We start from the raw sequence: 5,818 nt of genomic DNA on the forward strand, positions 1-5,818 counted from the left end.
ATGTGCCTTCCTCATGGTGTGACACCTTCTGCTTGTAGTTGTTGAAGACTGTGAGGCCCTATGGGATGGTGGAACAGCAGAATAAAAGGAATCCAGGGCAAGGATGTCACCAGGGATGAAAATAAGTCCCTTAACCCAAACGACTTGCTCGAGATTGAAATATGAACAAGATATAAACTTCCATTAAGTTGAGCCCTTAAATCTTTAGGTCTATTTTTATAGCAGTTATCCTGTAAAAGTATCCTATCTTAAACAATGAAGCTTTTTCCCCCTCCCCCTCAACCTCCACTGAGATGGTTTCCGTTCCTTTTTGCTCTTCCAAGGGAGGGAAGAGAGATCATCAGTGGCAAAGGGCAACTGTAGAAGCTACACCCAGAGCCAGCTTCATGCTCAGGAAGGGACACTGTACTTCCTCCATGGTTTCTGGGATTCTATATGTTTAGAGAAACTTCTCTAGTGACAAACTATAGAAGTGATCCCTAAAAGTATAGTCTTTTTCTTGCCACTTTTTATAAAAAAAAATGCTAAATGATCATTTAAGTGTTTTCTAGATTGCAACTTCCGTAATAGCAGGATTGGTGTGTCACCTCTCAACTGCCGAGAAGCTATTGTGACTGTCACTTTGGAAGTGCTTAAATGATTGAAGAATCAAAGAAGCAAATCTCTTACAATAGACTAAAAAAGTGGTGTTCATTTTGTCTGACCCAGAAGCAAACTTATGACTCTTATGTCCTTAGCCGATATCTAGCTTTTGTATTTCAACCCAACTAGAATGTTTCCCCAGTGGCTTCATGACAGAACATTCCCAGCTGTTTCAGTGCCGCATAGCAAAGCTCTGACAGCTTTCAGAGTAAGAGTCAATATTAGTTAATAATCCATCTGCAGTTGCAACTATTTCATTTCATCACACTGACAGCTTCTATTCCTCCTATTCCCATTTCCTTTGGAACTGGTATTGCTGAACATCAGTATTTGCAGAGAGGCTCCAAGCTGTGACTATAAATTCCTTTGAGTTACACACTATTCATTTCCACTCAACATGCTCTAATTAGCTCATAATAAATGCTCTCTAAATATTGCACATCTTACATTTTTCATTAGAATTTGGTAGGAAGAAAGTACTACTCTCCCTTCTGTTAACAAGCCATCTTAGGGCATCTTTCCACAAGACACATTTGATGCATTCGGCTCCATCAGTGACCCAAGTTCTATCCTTCATTCTACAGAGGAATGTATTCAGAAGTGATGACGCTTCTGTACAGGGAAGGCTGTGCACACTGCACAAGGATTCTTAAGGCCTTCTGGTGTGAGAACATGGGTATGTGTGCATCCAATAATGGATGGATTATTTTCACATATTGCATTCTGAGGAATGTCCTGATCTCTGAATAAACCCTCTTGTTTTTGATGTTTTCATTTGCATTCTGGAGTTGTTTGAAGAAATTCTAGCCATTATTTGTTTGTGTTCTGGAAAGAACCCTACTTCTACTGTAGTTGAAATAGTATATACATGAAGAATATGTATGTGTTTTAGTTTTATGTGGCATGTATGGTGTGTGTGTGTGTGTGTGTGTGTGTTGTATGTTTGTACGTGTGGGTGTATGTGTGTTTGGTCCTTTTGTATTGTTATAGTTTTTAAACAAATTTTGGTATAATCAGAGAATCTTAAAATTAGAAGAATGTTACTGTTCAAATAATTCAACCTCTCATTGTCAGAGATTCTTGTGCAGATGTTGTTTAAAAAAATAAACATATTTGGCAGATGAAAGGTGCTATAGCTAGTCCATCTTTGTTGTCATTGTTAAATAGAACGTCTTCTTTGCCTTGTTCCTTTATGATCATTGTCATATTGGTGCTTCTGCTTAAGAAAAAACATTAAAAAAAGTAAGTCATAATTTTTATAAACTATTTGGAACAGTTTTCCAATTTGAAATGAAGTTTTGGAGTTGTATTCACAGAATTCTAGAAATTTGTGTAACCAAGTTTGAGACTCTTGCTCAAGGACATATATATGTAGCTGTTAGTATTCCTGACAATATATCTCTGGATCTCAGAGTTCTAGGTCCTAAGTTTTAGAAGAGTGTTAGAGAACATATTAACATATCTGTGAAAGGTTTATGAGATCGTTTTAAAACATCTCAGGTGTTCTCAAATGTAGAAATCTAGAGGCTTTGTATCTAACCTTTCTTTTTCTTTTTTAGATTAAGATGACACAAATTAAATCATTAATTATTGTTTCCACTAATATATTTGGTAAACCCTTGGTTTGGGATATCATAATATAGGAAGAATAAAGGCAAAATATTTCTCAGGTGGTAGCAGCAGTTTTACACTGACCTCAGCCAACCGAAGCTCTAACTTTATGGATTGTGACCACAAATGTTGTGGTTGATTAAACTTATTTTGAAGTCCTTTATATAGGGTATATTTCACATATGTCAATTTTTATGCTAAAAACAAAAATCCTCAGTGACAGAGCTCTATGTCAAATTGTACAGCAAAGGTTGTAAAAAAAAAAAAGTCAAATGTTAAATCCTAAATGCACATTCATTAGTCAGAATGATATTAAAATTTAGGGGCGCCTGGGTGGCTCAGTGGGTTAAAGCCTCTGCCTTCGGCTCAGGTCGTGATCCCAGAGTCCTGGGATTGAGCCCCCAGTTGGGCTCTCTGCTCAGCAGGGAGCCTGCTTCCTCCTCTCTCTCTCTCTGCCTGCCTCTCAGCTTACTTGTGATCTCTGTCTGTCAAATAAATAAATAAAATCTTAAAAAAAAGAATGTTATTAAAATTTAAGGGATCATAAAACAAAAAAAATGATTTTAAATCTTCCAAAATAAGTGAAATGGCAGTACTTCATTCTTGCTTCTCTTAATCCCTAAGGTTATGCTAAGGTTGTAATAGAAGTGATAGAAGTGATAGAAGCTTCGTCTTAAAAGATGATCTGATTTGAATCATTTGAGAGGCTTAAGACATGAGATTTCAGGGGACGAGAAACATCTTGGAAAAGACTAAAATGGGGGTAAATCATGGCTCTTAAGGTGTGCTCTGAGAAGGTAATCTAGGTATAAAACAATGAAAATCAAGACTAGAATGACAGCAGAGTGCAAAGGAAAAAAACCCCTTGACTCCAGAGCACTGACAGGGCTTGAAGCTAGTTACTGACGGGGAACATGAACAATGATGAATCAAACATGATAAGAAATTAACTTGGAAATTGAAAAATGAGTGTGTCCCAAAGATCACATGGAATTTGATAAGATAGGGAATTAAGCTTTAAGAAAGCAAACTAGAGTAAGTTGGATAATTCTGTGTCTAGCCAACGGTTATCTCTGATGAAATGTTGTGAAGATAAAGGAGAAGTGCTCATCTCTCAACGTCAAAGTAAAATAAACACATTTGCTTCAAAATTACAAAAAAAAACAACACTATTTTCAACATGATATTGAAGGAGTCTTGACATTTTTTGGCAACTTGGGTGGATTTGTCGGTCTTAACTGTAGAGAGTATTCTATGGTAAGTATGATTAGAATTCTAAGGATTACCCTTGCAAATCAAGTAAAAGCAGGTTTTTGAGTATTATATTTTCACATAGTGTAAATCTAAAATTTAAATTCTGCATAATCGTACTTCACAAAAATCCTTCCTGTTTATGTGACTAAATCTAGGAACAAAGATTCGAGGGTAAAAAATAAACAATAATTCTTATCTAGTCAGATCTTCCCACTAGTAGATACTTAAAAGAAAAAAAAAATCAAGCAAACACCTAATTGGCTGAGTTTGAGGGGTTTGCTTCCTCCATTTTTCATGTACTTTCAATTCTGTATTCAATTATGTAAAAAAAGAAAATATGAGGGAAAAGAAAATTACTGGGTGCTGTTGTGCCTAAGAGATGATGTTCAACACAGTGACGAAAATATGTACTTGAACAGAAATTTTATGATTTAGGTCAATTATACACTTGGGAAGAGCAAATCCTGTTGAATATGGAGTACGTTGAAATGCTCATGTTATTTTTCACATGCTTTGGGTCTTTTTCATTTTCTCTTTTTAAAGAGTTTTTTTCCCATTATTTAAAAACCCAGTGGGACTATAATGGAACTAGGAAATGTAATCCATATGTTTTGGAACCTATTACAATTAAGTCATCAAATCACCACTGAAAATATTTTGACCATTTAAAATACAAGGACTTTTTATAAATGTATATATGCCCACATAAGAAAATAATGCTAAACTCAAAGAATTTAGTTCTGCTTAAGTATTTCACTTCCAAATACTTATTTTCACTTTAATATTGAATGGCATATTAATCAAATACATGATATTAGGATAGTAATATGTATTAAATAATTTTATTACTAATGTGCCATTAGTAATAACATATTAAATTGTCAAGAACAATTTACTATTAAGTAGGCAAAAACTTGTTCAGTGTTCACATATTTATCATCAATTCATTATCTAAACATGTAAATATTCCTGCAAATAACTTTTCCCAAAAGCAAAACACTTTCAAATGTACTCAGTTCTGTTCTGCTGATATCCTTGGAAAAAATAATCTTTTTTAGGTAAACAATAGAGTTTGATGTTTGGTGTCTTTGTTTGACTATTGGATAAACTCTTCATTCTATCACATTTGAATATTACAGTTAAAGTGTAATATTCCATGCTTTCATGAAAGTATATCTCAGAAAAATTGATTTTTCTTTTTCATTGAGTAAGAACATCTTTTCCCATGTCCATGACTTTTTTTCTGGCATTAAACAGGCTACTTAGAAAAACAAACAAAGAATCATGTAATATATGTAATATTTTTTATATATACATATATATATATATATATATATATATCTCATGTTGTTGACTCCCCTACTTTGTAATCTACGTTTGTCATGGGTTATCATTTCTGCTTTGCAGGTGAGGTCAGTTAAGCTTCATCCACTGAGTGAGTCACACCATGGGCTGCGTCTTTCCAGGGAGTCCTCTTCCTTTGCTTAAATACTCTTGTGGGTATTGAAACTGTTTTTCATTTTTTCTTAAAAGAGCTTTTCTTTTTCTTAGCTAAGACTGAAAGAATTTTAACAAATATTTCTGACATTAGAGAGTATTTATTCAACGAACTTTAAATTTGAATGCTGCAGTAAATCACAAACTGAAAGAGTATAGCAGCATTTGTTTTTCCTAAAGAAGCACATTGAGGTACCACAGCAGTAGGGAAACTTCAAGCATTTATGAAAATAAAATTGGCAGGGTATTGTTAAAGAAACATTCTTTAAACATAGTGTTTATTCATTTATACAAAAACATTGGTAAATTTTTTTATAAATATACCTTGCCTTTGAAGTACTTTTTAATTCCCATGAAACCTACATTTTTTACAATTCTTGTATATTAGAAGCATAAAATGTAGATGGGTGTCACATATGATTTCTAAACTACTCTGTTATGTTAAGTTATGGTTTTCCTTGTGGAGGGCAGGGGCATCACTGGAACAACTACTGTTTGAGTGTGTAATCACACATGTACTGCTACTGGTATGTGGAGATAGCATGATCTGTTTGTAGAAACATAGAAGACAGCCATATGGTTTAGATTCTGGAATGTGTATTATGAAAACACTTACAGTCCTACCCTGAACCTCCATGGAGAACAATCACACAGATGGGAGAGACTCATGAGCATTATAGTTTAAAAGCTCTTTATGGGGGAACAAAAGGGCTGCGATAAACAAGTAAAACAGAAACCTCCTCTCTTTACAGTTGTGAATATTGTATCCTGGAAGGGTTATGACTATTGTGTCCTGGAAAAAGGAGCATAGACC

At 34.4% G+C, this 5,818-nt stretch overlaps 1 non-coding gene across 1 annotated transcript; it reads right to left on the minus strand.

The window, feature by feature from the left end:
- Nucleotides 1–284: 284 nt before the first annotated feature.
- On the minus strand, nt 285–495 carry LOC116581011. The gene has a single exon (XR_004281852.1). It is a non-coding gene; the product is annotated as a small nucleolar RNA U3 (small nucleolar RNA).
- Nucleotides 496–5,818: the final 5,323 nt, after the last annotated feature.

Source organism: Mustela erminea, chromosome 1 (assembly GCF_009829155.1).
Source record: "Mustela erminea isolate mMusErm1 chromosome 1, mMusErm1.Pri, whole genome shotgun sequence".
NCBI classification, from domain to species: Eukaryota; Metazoa; Chordata; class Mammalia; order Carnivora; family Mustelidae; genus Mustela; species Mustela erminea.